This window comes from Balearica regulorum, chromosome 9, assembly GCF_011004875.1.
Source record: "Balearica regulorum gibbericeps isolate bBalReg1 chromosome 9, bBalReg1.pri, whole genome shotgun sequence".
NCBI classification, from domain to species: domain Eukaryota; kingdom Metazoa; phylum Chordata; class Aves; order Gruiformes; family Gruidae; genus Balearica; species Balearica regulorum.
Window position 1 is genome coordinate 15,799,169 of NC_046192.1, and position 12,279 is coordinate 15,811,447.

Here is a 12,279-nt window from a genome sequence, read left to right on the forward strand (position 1 = left end):
ACATATGTCCACAGTCCAGGCCACCACACAACACCCTCAGGAAGATTAGAGGAAGATTATAAATACTTCATCTACTTAATTCATGTCTTGCTTCAGACCTGTTCCAGGTCCATGCTCACAAGCAATCTGCAAGCAGGAGAGGGGTGCCAGAACACCTGCCAGTTTCCAAGATAAATTTTAAAATCCTATATGTAGTTTAAAAATGCATCTAAAACAGATCTGCACATAAAATATTCTTGTTCCCTTGAATCTGTCCCAAACTAGCCTCTGTGATTGAATCCTGGATATTATATGTAAATTATGACTCATTACCGCAACACTCAAATGCGGCAGTTTCAATTTAGGATCGCACAGTCTGAAGAGTTGAAACCAGCTCCAGTCCCTCCCTGCAGCACCAGATGCCTCAGTGACTCTGACCAGTTGCTCCTTCGTACGTGTACAGATGTACTTGTTGTGAGGACTGTGATCTTTGCTCATCTGTGCACACACACTGATTCCTCCTTAACCAACAAGCTGAACTGCTTGCATGGGAGATGCCTTAGTGGTTGTAGCCATAAATCAGAGAAAATCTAATGCTTCTTTTTCAGATATTGGAATGCGATCCTTGTTTACCCAACACTGAGATCTATGGCTCTGGCCCTGCCTCTTGGGTCCCTGCTCCTTAAACACATGTTGAAGTTGCGAGCAAGCTACAAACAGGTGAGCTGATGTGCTGCTCTGCTCAGGAGGGAGCAGACCTGCAGGAGCAGCTCCTCACTGGCATCGGGCCGTAAGAGTCTGACAGGTCCCTGAGCTCTGTGTTAACAAGCAGCACAAACTTGTGTTGTGCTTGGGTTGATCCTCTGACAGAGGGAGAACAAGTCACCTTTGTCTACTCAGCCCCTGGGAAATTGTCACCCGGGCGGGCAGCTCTTGTACCAAGCAGGCAGCGGACAAGGGCCCCTCGTTAGAGCATTCCCATCCCCTCCTTCAAGTGGTCCTTGCTGGTTCAGAACAAAAGCAGCTGAGCAAGCAGCCACACATCCCTGCTCGAAAGCCAAAAAAGATAAATGCCTCTCAACTTGATTTCATCTTGCTTTCGCAGTAGGCAAGAGCAGAAATTCCATGTGAAATTACAATGTGACATTGTAAAGTGTGTCAGGGGAGCTCCTTTTGTTTTTAAAGTGAAAAAACAAATGCCAGACTTTAACAGCAGCTTATCCTGCACCGACAAACAAAAGAGGCAGAGCCTAAGTGGCTCAGAGGAGCTCACAGCCAGTCCCACACCATGAGCAGATCAAACTGCCCTGCTTTGCTGGGACTCCCCTGCAGGGATGGGGTCTCATTTCCCAGCTCCTGCAGCGCAGACTGTCCTCCATCACCCCCATCTCGCAATGGGAAGCGCAGGCATGAAAAGACCAACTTTTTTTGTGGAATGAGACTTCTGCACCAGGATTCACTTTCTACACCTATCTCCTAGCCCAAAACAATTTTCCTGAAAAACACCACCTCAGACCATCCCCATATCCATGGGGAGTCAGGAACTGGACTTTGCACTCCAAGCAATTTTCCTGGGGACATGGGTGGGATAAGAGTTTTAAAAGGTGAATTAGCCACCATCCTGAATCACACCAATCTCCTTTTCCTATAGAAGGCATTTGAGCTGTTTTCCAGCCTTTTCTTTTTCTCCTTCTTGCAACTTCTGAAAAAACAGGACATATATTCAGACAGACAACTGGAGGAACAGCAAGTCCCTGCTAGGTTATGTGACAATTTGCCAGGGTCCTGAGGCCCCTAGGAAATGGTGCAGGGATGATGGATGAAGGTGTGAAACAGAATTGTCACTCCACAGCTGAGGCATTAATCAACTGTCAGGACGGCTGAGGAGTGTGGCAGGCAAGCCTGGAAAACAGGGCACCACGCTGCCCGCGAGGCCCTGGCTTCTGGCACCTCCTGCAGAGGGAAAACACTCGGGGAGCGACTCCAGCTATGCACAAGAAGCAGCAAACGGTCCTGGCAATTCCCTGGGCAGTTATTCCTAGAGAAAGCACTCATTCTTGCATTTTAGAGAAATTTGTTCACAAACTCTCCTGTACTTCCCAGAGTCCACTAGAGGCAAGTGACTCCAGCTCCGTTTGTGGGAGAGCTCATGAGTAAGCCCAGCACTCACTCCACCTCCTTTATTTTTGTTAAATGTTTTTATTTCTGGTTTTCTTTAAATTTTGTTTTGAAGTATATTCCTTTTAAAGTTTTTTTTTTTCTTTAGGTAGTTCTTAAAATTAAAAAAAACATGTTGCAGCATAAATGGTCTTTTTCCTCTTTAAAAGTATAAATTAAATGTTTTGTCACTTGAAAAAGAACTCCTTTTATAGTGAAATTATTCAGCAAGAGCTAATTTCACAAAGAGTTAATCAAGGTCCCTACATCTCAAAAATATTAGCACATATGGAACAAAACCTGTAGAAGGCAAGCTCAAGACAACTTCTGTGGCCAAGGAGGTGGCATCCCAGGTAAGTATTAAGCTGCTCTTTTCTGTTTCTGCCTCACTCCTCCCTACTGTTCATTTCCATCTTTCCCCCAAGCTCACACATCTGTAGCTGTCCTCAGAGGAGTGGGTGTAGTATCCCACTAGCCTGTAGACTTAGATCTGTAGTACACTAAAATGACATAGCCTATGATGGATATAACGTTTGCAATTTTTCCTAAGAGATTTACATACAAAATTCCCCTTTGAAGAATGGGAGGGACAAAACCTCAGTACCCATCAACATCAAATTCCAGCTTCTGTTTGGAGGATTTAACGCAGATTGTTAACCCAGTTCGTATCCACTGCTGCAGGCTTAACCCTGCTCCCTTGATGTTGACAGGACTTCAGTGTGTCATTTCAGCAGGACCATAGGTATAGATATCTCCCGTATAATTTTACAATATTAAGCAGACCTCTTTGCACACACATTAATAACAAGAAATTGCCAGACCAAAAAGCCAGGGATCATATTGCTGAAGCTCTGGGTTTCACAGCGCATCTGGCATCTCTGAGCTAGGAGAACGAGCTTGACATCCCCTCATCCAAAGATATTAAATTCTTCTGCCAGGCCTCAAAAAGAGATTTGAAGCATCAGATCGCCACATCTGACAGGTTTAAGTCATACACATCTAATGAGCACAGCCCAGAAGGGATAGTGTCAAAAGACAGAAATTAGCAGCATCTCCTGCTCTCTGGCCTGGAGCGGTGGTTCTTTGGTACAGACACGTGTGGTCTCGGACACACTCTGAGGGCTACATTTTCTCTTTCTCATGACTGCGTTTCGGAAGAGATCTGCGGCCCAGTAAATGAGTTTCAATAACCTGACAGGAGTGAGGAAGGGCAGCTCCAGCAGACACAAGCGCGGTCTGCGCCTCATTTGTACCACGCTAGTCAGACATGCCTGAACTCCTCAGTAACCCGGACAATTTTGAAAGGCCTTTAGTGGCAGCTTTTGCAATGTCAGTGTCCAAACTTAAAGCCCAACCTGAGTGAAAACGCTTGTGGGGAAGGTACAGAGGATGGAAATCCTTCCCCAAAGGTTCAACACGGTCTCAAAAAAGTATTCCAAGACAGAAGTGACAGCTCATCATTGCTTCCTCAGTGAGCTAGGAAAACTGCTGCCAGATGGATGCAAAGCCTGTGAGCACTCCTGCGGTTCTGCTGCCATCATCCTCCCACTCTCCTGAGCGGGTCCTTCCAGAGCAGTGCTGTACCAGGTTTTCATTAACCACGTGGGTCATGACAAACAGCAAAATCATGAAACCCGCAGACCACACTGGGAGACAACTTCCAATTCAGAGCTCAACAAATTCCCCCAACAAGAAACTTCAAACTTACTCTTTTTTTTTTTTTTTTAATGACTTCACCACTCCCCACCAAAATGCTGTAGTTTGCATTTTTTTCCTTCATCGCATGGCCATGCGGGAGGTAAATCAGGATATACCTTTTCACATGTATAATGCAACCTACCAGGAATACCGCCACAGTCCTGGTTCAGTTGTCTGCAGCCCTATCAGTGGGAGCTTCAGCGTATAAGCTTCACAGCGTCAGGCTTATTCAGTAACTAGACAAGAGATGGAAAACTCATGTGCTAAATAAATGGATTGCATAGACTTGAGCCAGTCTGGAATGGTTGGAGGTAAAGGAAAGACAGTGGATATTACAAAGCTGCCAGCAACATTTCCTATGAGGTGTATAAAATCAAAGATAAAAATGTGGAGCAGAGAAAGCGTGAGGTACAAATACCAGCATATGGTGGGAGAGCTCAAAGATTTCCACATGGGACATACAAAATCTGATAGGTATGACCAGTTCTTTCTACCTTCATCTCCAGCAGTTACTTGTGTACTATTCAGCATAGAGGTCTGCTCCTCCTCTCTTTGCTCCCAGTCTTGCTATTAAATACAATTCTTAAGCTCCAGGGTGAGGAGCAGCTGAACAGAAGTTTCCCTTGCTAAGGCATCTTTCCACACCACACAGAGACAAAGGAAGTGTCTGTCTGAAGGAATTATCACAGCACGGAAAAGACTAATGGGGCCATTCATTATCTTTAATTATATTCATCATCTTCTGGTGATTAGAACACAGTCATAAATTAAGATACATTTAAATCTGGTACATTTGAATGAACTGGATTTCCTTTGAATATCTTATGGGAAGTGAATTTGTTAGGAGTAACGATGCTGTCACCTTGACAGGGCAGAGGGGATGCTCTAGTGTGCCAGGGAGCTCAGAGGGCCTTGCAGTACAATAACAGTGGAACTAGGAAAGGAAGGGATCAGCCTTTGCTTTGGTTTCTCATAGCCGAAGCTCCCAAGAGCTCAAATCCCAGTTTTCAGCAATTTCTCAAGTACTGGAACAAAGAGCACAGCACTTTGTACTTCTGGAATATCTTAATTTTTGTTCTTCATAACACAGGGGGTGCAGGACAGGACTCTTGTGTCCAAGGGGTGATGAACACATGCATAGATGTATACTTGCATAAGTATATACATTAAAGACTTGGAGCCGTTAATACACTAAACTCCTCATGTACATTAGGATGTAGCTAATGAGAATCTGCATTAGCGCTCAGCCCTTCTAAATCCCTCACATCTTAGTAGTTGCACCATAAATTAATCCAGTGGGAAGGATTAAGAGTTCATGGCTTGAGCTGGACCTTTCGGGGAGGGATGAGTGGATACATTCTTCCCTAGCTTTTACTCTACTTTTATGCACCTCTAGGACTTCAGAGAAAACTTAAGCAAGTTACTTTCCAGAAAGAAAACCATAGGCACAATTATTGTGGTTCTCCCACATTCTTACACTCCTCCAGTCATTAACTAGCAGAGCTCATGTAACGCGAGCAGAGAGCTGTGGTGCCTCCCGCAACCTCACCCAGGGTGTCAGAGCACCCTTGATGCTTCCAGCACCAAGCCTATGCTGACCTCTTTTGTATGTGGCTCAAATTAATACACCTGCACCTTGGGATGCTCCATTTCACACTCTAGCATTTTAGTGAAGACCTGCAGGGATTTTAAAAGATGACCCCATTTGCCATTAGAGAGAGCAGGTCTACAACGTTATCAGCTGTGCATTACATGTAGAAGTTGGCCGAGTGTAAATATTGCTGGTTTTTAATGTGGATTAAGGCACACAGATAAGGTATGTCAGCTTAACACAACATCCTGCTACCAGCTGATCGCCAGCGATATCAGCTCACCTGCTTGTAACTCACATGCGTCTCGTTACTTTGCCTTTGCTGTGGACAGGGAACACTTGGCCAGCAAGTCCTGGTGGCTCGGTCAGTCTTGTTTTGTGGAAAAAGGGATCTGCTTCTGTCACACAGGCTGTCCCAACCAAGAAAAAACAGCCATGTGGGTAACCACTGCTCTGCTGTTAATTTGGATACAATTTTCTTGTTGATCAACCCCTGGAGAACCACAGTGCTTTACACCATAACAAGAGTTTACATCAACATATCATACTCCGTATGTCAACAACCAAACAAACCACTGCTGTTAAACAATCCACCTCTGCCAACACAAACACCTCATCATTGGCAGCAAAGAAACACCATCTTTCCAGACTTAGATTTAGCCACATGCCAGAATTCTTCCATGATGAAATTATTCTGAGCTGCTTTAACCGTGTTTCCATTTTCATTGGGGGGGGGGGGGGGAAGACAGGAAAAGCTTAGCCAGTTTAAAAAAAGCTACATGAAAAGTGATAGCCATTACATTACTTCAGAGAGATAAAATATTCGATCTGACTGGAACTTTTATCTGTGAATACATCTGCAGGACCAGGATTACTTTGAAACAGGAGGATTTCAGAGCAGAAGCAGTGCTGAGTCTTAGCAGCTGCTAAGAAATTGTTGAGTGCCTTTAAAATCTCATTTATTCCCACCACTGGCAAGATAAGTCCAGTGTAGGTTGGACATGTAAAAGCTCATAATGCAATGAACAGAAGCTAAGTAACAGCATTCAATCTGAATTTAAACTATTTCAGACAATTAAAAAGAAAAATGGAGAAGAATAAACAAAGTCAGCCTGAAGCAGAGATAAAAACCAAACAAATAAATAAAATAAAATCAATAGAGGTCATTCTCACTTGTTACCCAATAAAATAAAATGCTATAAAAGAAAAACAAAAGTAAAATACAACTCAAAGAATGTGTTCTTAATAAGAAAATAGCTCCAACATTTCCTAATAAAAGTATTTGCAATCAATAAACGCGTACTGCGTTCTGCACTGCTTTACATGGTGCACATCTGGCTTTATCTGACATCTCACGCTGAGGTCCCAGAGTTTCACCGCCAACCTAAGGTATGCAAGACAGAAAAAGACATTCCCAGGCTGTTGTAGGTAATGGCAAAAACATTAAGTCAAGGTGCTGCTTTACTCCTTCAAAAGCCCCAAACAAGGCTGTAGGCTAGGCACTCTGCAGTAGACTGTCCTGTGCTTAACACTGGGCAATAAAGAATGCATTTGGTTTTAATTCTTCCTCATCACATCTTTTCTTTATATTTTAGGTTTATTTCTTTAGACTGATGCTTTCTGAAAGGAGCACTTAGCAGCTTCTAATGAACAATAAAAGTAAATTTTAAGAGACGCTAGATTGCTTCTAGAGAAGGCTCTTTCTTTGGTAATCTACGCACTTTACCTTAAGTCACAGGCTGGTGTCCAGTCCACGTACATTTTTATGTTTAGGTTACAAAAGGAAAAAACATCCATTTACCTGAATAAGGTACCAAATCTAAATTCCTACCACCAACATTCAAATAGCAGCGCTTTCATTTGTCAGAGACACTTGACTACTTGTAGCAATAGAGGTTGAGTAGCCACAGTAAAATGTCACTTTTCACAACAGCAGGTTTTAAAATCCGCCCCCTTCTCCCCTCCCCACAAAGATCTCCCACAGTGAGCGATTACACTGCTGTCTAGCCCATGTATGCTGGATTGCCTTCTGTAACTAAACGTGCCTAAGAAAGTTTGAAAAGCTATGATTACTGAGCAGCTCTAGGTAATGACTCTTTTCAAACCCACAACTAGAAAACACCGCTTTATTTTCGATTCATGTAAGCAATCAATCCATAACTATGACCCAGCAGTATCTGAAGATGCAAGCATTCAGCTGATCTAGGCAAAAACTTCCTCTATCTTTGTTAAGGATAAAAGCACACTTCTGTCTTTGTTGTTAGCTATTTGAATAAAGTTTGGGGCTGTAGTTTGGATCTGAACTTGCAATTTGAGATTAACAATGCGTTTATACTTCCTATTACGCATCCCACATGCATTTAGCCTCTGAACACGATGGCATCCTTAATTTTCTGTTACATCTCATTGTTAGGCTGTTTAAATTCATTTGAAAAAGTCATTAGCTTTACATTAAGGATCGCTGTGGCATCTGGCAGATGATCTACAGAGGGAAATTGTGTTCTTATGGAGCCCCATCATCAGTGCTCATAGACTGAGAAACATTATTTAAGAGAAGGACTGAACTAATGGTATTTGACACATAAATACACGTCTGTGATCATCAATGAATCACACAGTGCATTATCAATGTTAATGTTGGTAAGACCCCCATGGTGTAGGTAAGTAGGATTACTGAGACTGCCGAGATGGGGAAATGAGGCAGAGGTACTTTAGAGAAGAAATGGGGTTACAAATAAATAGTACATCTAAACACATGAACAAAAAGGAAATTAACTCAAATCTCTGTTTCTTATCTACTGCTTGAAACATAAACCCACCCTGCTCATCCATCTGTCTGGTACCTGAAGTGCCTGATCTGACATAGAGGAGGCAAAATTTTGGGATCCTTTCATCTCTCAGGCTTTAGCTTCACAGAGGCACCCAGCTAGCAAGGCATTTCAACAGGGGAAAAGAGTAACAGCCACCCTCACCAAGGCTGAGGCCAGCAGAGCCGATTCCCCTCCTCCCCCCGGCTGTAAGTCAGGAGCTAACTCTGAAGAAAAAGTGCTGCTGACAAGATGACTACGAGCAGCACTTGACTGATGAGCCTTGTCATCTCCATCCATTACAGCTTTGATCAGGAAACAAAATCTGCATCCTCCAACCCCCAGACATACAGTGGGAAGACACAGATGAGGCCTGGCAAGAAAACATACACTTTTGCATTATGGGCTTTTTAATGTCTATTTCTCCATTTTTATGAGCACTAGGAAGATAATTCATGACTATTCCATTCATCCATACTTCTGTTTGTTACAAATATTTTATTAAGTCAGCAGAGCAAAGATTATAGGGAAAAATGAGACAGTTTAAATACTCCATATTACAGAGAACAGTAAAAAATGTTTTAAATTTCCTGGTTTTATAAAACACAATGGACCACATCTGCCTCTGAGAACAGCTTAGGCACACTGCACCCTATAAGATGTTTTACTTAATCATCCATATTAAAAGTTCTATTGGCATGATGAGGTTTGCAGAAACATTTTGCATTAATGCTCCATTTTACCTTCAGTTTTGGAAAGACACAAGAGTCTCTTAGAACTAGTAATACTTGTGCTAGTGGGCATCACTGTCCCTTATCCCCAGCATAGCTGAAACAAGTCCTCCTCTTTGGAAATACTGCCCGTTTTATTCCCAAAAGTTTATTATCCAACCCACCTGTAAGGATGGGTCACCCAGTTCCAGCAATGAGCAATCTCTGGGTTGTCACTACCCCAGAGCCACATGGGCATCATTTCCCACTGGGACAGGTTTTTCCCCAGCAAGAAAGTCAGCAAGTTATAAGAACTTGAACCAAAGACCAGATCACAGGGATGCACACTCTGCCATGTGGAAAGACTTCCCCCCCCCCCCAGTAAAACTTCTCTCAATTTGTTCCACCATTCAGGTTTGAGATTCTTGGGAGTTAGCACTAACTTCCAAAAAAAGTCAATTCTTTATAGAAAGCTTCTCTAGATGAACTATATTTGTTCACCAAATAAGCAGGAGATAACACCACTCCTCTGGGCTTTCACAAACGGTTTCCACAAAAGAAACAAATTCTCCTCCTTTTCATCAGTGCATAATGAGTCTTTGCCCACTGAAACTTCAGCTCATTGGGTTTGCAAATATTATCAACCTCATCTCCTGTGTCTGAAGGTAGAGGACAGCTCTGCATCTCTTTAGGGCCCAGTCACCAAGCCTCTGCTTGAAATTTTAAAGCGTTACAACTTAGTCTGGAAGCCACGTGCTCAATAGACCATTCTGGAAAGCTTGCGATGCTCTAAACCTAGCTTGACACTGGGAGAAGAGACTTAGAAAAGAAGTCAAAACCAGAGCATATAGGTGGTCAAACAGCAGTTCACCATACTTGAGAAGAGGCGGGATTGAGAGTGAGTGCTTATCAGCATTTGGATCTGGCAGGCAAAGGCATGTCACACAGGTCATGCAAAATCCTGTTTGCATTCAGTTCAGCAGTGTGGGATCTTAGGTCACACCTGCATGAAACAAGAAGCCAGGGGAAGCTCACCCAGGATTAATATTCCCTCTAACTAATGAGGCTAGCATAAAAGAGACAAGACCTGATGGAAAGTCATTGATAGCCTGACACCTTCTCCTTCCTAAAGGAGTCAAACACGACAATGCAAACCTTGGCATTGCTTCACTGTCAAGTTAGGCAAAGCAAAATGAGGAGGGTGAGCAAGCTCTCAGGTTAGTAATGACTTTTGGAAGAGGAAAATGGGAGTTAAACAAGCAACAAGCAATGGTATAATAGTGCAGACACCATCTTGTTATCAGGGTAAACAAAAATGAAGAGGAGTGGAAAGGAGCTGAGGCAATGAAGGCTTTTTCAATCAGTGACTTAGGGACACAGTTTATTAGCCTGGCAATAAACCTTATTTGCTGACTGTTGATGAGATTCAAATTCAAACACGTGGAGAGTATATAGTGCATACTACTGCTGCTGCGCTTAATACTAGAGCATGTTGATTTAACCCCTTCTTTGCTTGTTGTATATCCTACAAACAATTTTACCAGCAATTATGAAACCTGATCAAACACTTGAATCCAAGTTTTGGATGCACAAAATCCAAACTGCCCAACCAAGGAGTTATGTATAGCAATAAAATGAGGAGAAGCTACAGATTTTTGTCTTTTCTTTAGCCCATTATTTTTATTGCATGCAGTGTGGAGATAAAGATGATGTGAACATGACCAAAGAGCTTTGTACAAGACTAACAAGCACCAGTTTCATGCTGAAAATACTGTGCTAGGTAAGACTCTGGGGGGTACACTGCCTAAGGAGGGTCCTTCCTACCCCTTTAACTACTACTTCTGCAGGGATTTTGAGGTACATGCTCTGCCTGCCACATTGTGAGAGGGAAACATATTCTGCTGTTGTTCTGGGTCCAGGGAGAAGCAGAGGTCAAGAAACACAACAAGAACAGATACCCACCACTGCATCCTTTTAACACGGTCATATGGAAGAAGGTTACTCTCAGTTTTCATCCATCCCCCTGACTCCTCTGCTTCCTCTCAGACACAACACTAGACTTGAATCTTGCAGAGGCAAGACCTTGCAGAGCACCCCCAGTATAACAGCACAACAGATTACAGGACAGACAGACAAAGGTTGGACAAGGCTGGTTTACGGGTGTAATCAAGGGGTTTCTGGCAAGGGTAATTTCTACAAAGGTTACTCATATAATTCACTACTGCAAAAGACAAGTAAAAATTCAAGTTCTTGGAAGTCTAAGAGATCATTTATTCTTTAGCCTTTTTTATTTTCTTTATTATTTTTTTTTAATCACTATAGGAGGGGAAAGAGGGTGTTTCAGCCCTGAACTATAAGGCTGACTTACAGCTAGTGGCTCAGTAATTGATATTTATGGCTCAGAATGCATCACTAACACACAGGTTGGAGTCAGATATTTTCATCACTTCTTACTTTGCTCTCAGCTTTGCAGCTATTTCATGCACTCTGAATTTGTCAATTGCCTTCCTGAGTTGGGGTGGTGTGATTTGTTTTTAATGCACATACAGTGAGTTTTAATAGCCTGTTTTGTTTGGTTTTGTTTGTTTGTGGGGGTTTTTTTGTTGCATTTGCAGTTTCATGGGGACAGATTCAGGGACAAGCACACAGGGAAGACCAAGAGGGCACATAGTCTTGGTAAGCACCAGAAAGACTTCTTGGATCTTCATCTCACCCCAGCCTCTAAGGTATCCATTCCCAAACTGGCTCGTGAAGCCCCAGCTAGACCTACTCCCCTTTGTGTTTCTGGTATCTGGCAATCTATTATGCAGTTCTCAGGTGGTGAGCTTTGTCCTTCTGGGGAGTGGAAATGATGCTGAGGGGCATTGCAGTGCTGAAACCCAAAAACTGTAGGTTGGGTGGAAGATGGTATTATTGAAAGAAGATGAGTGCACAAAGTCAATCCAGAAAAAGATGTCTTGACAGAACCCTGCAAACATAGGATGACATCCAAGCATGAACTAGGTGTGTAAGGGCAGCTGTCATGAGACACATGCTGCTAATTTTGTAGTGTGCAGCCCTGGATTTAGGATTTGTGAGGAAGTCAAATAGCATCTCATCTATAATTCAATCCTCTTTCGCTTTGTTCTGGATTCCTAGAGTCCCAATTTCCCCAAAAGATATAATACATCCCGCCTGAGGGCATAGGTACCAATAATTGAAAATGTCACCATTTTGTCATATTTGTCACTTTTGACAGCACCATACTCAGAACAGGGAGAGGAAATGAATGGATCAAGTGCACAACCAGCCAGAGCCCATAGCGTGCACAGAGACTGGTTGGGATGATGTGCACCTC

General features: G+C 42.9%; 1 long non-coding RNA gene across 1 annotated transcript in view; it reads right to left on the reverse strand.

Moving 5' to 3' along the window:
- The window catches only part of LOC142603013 (uncharacterized), a 117,257-nt gene that overhangs the window by 44,522 nt on the left and 60,456 nt on the right, over positions 1-12,279 (reverse strand). The gene's annotated exons all lie outside the window — the stretch shown is intronic.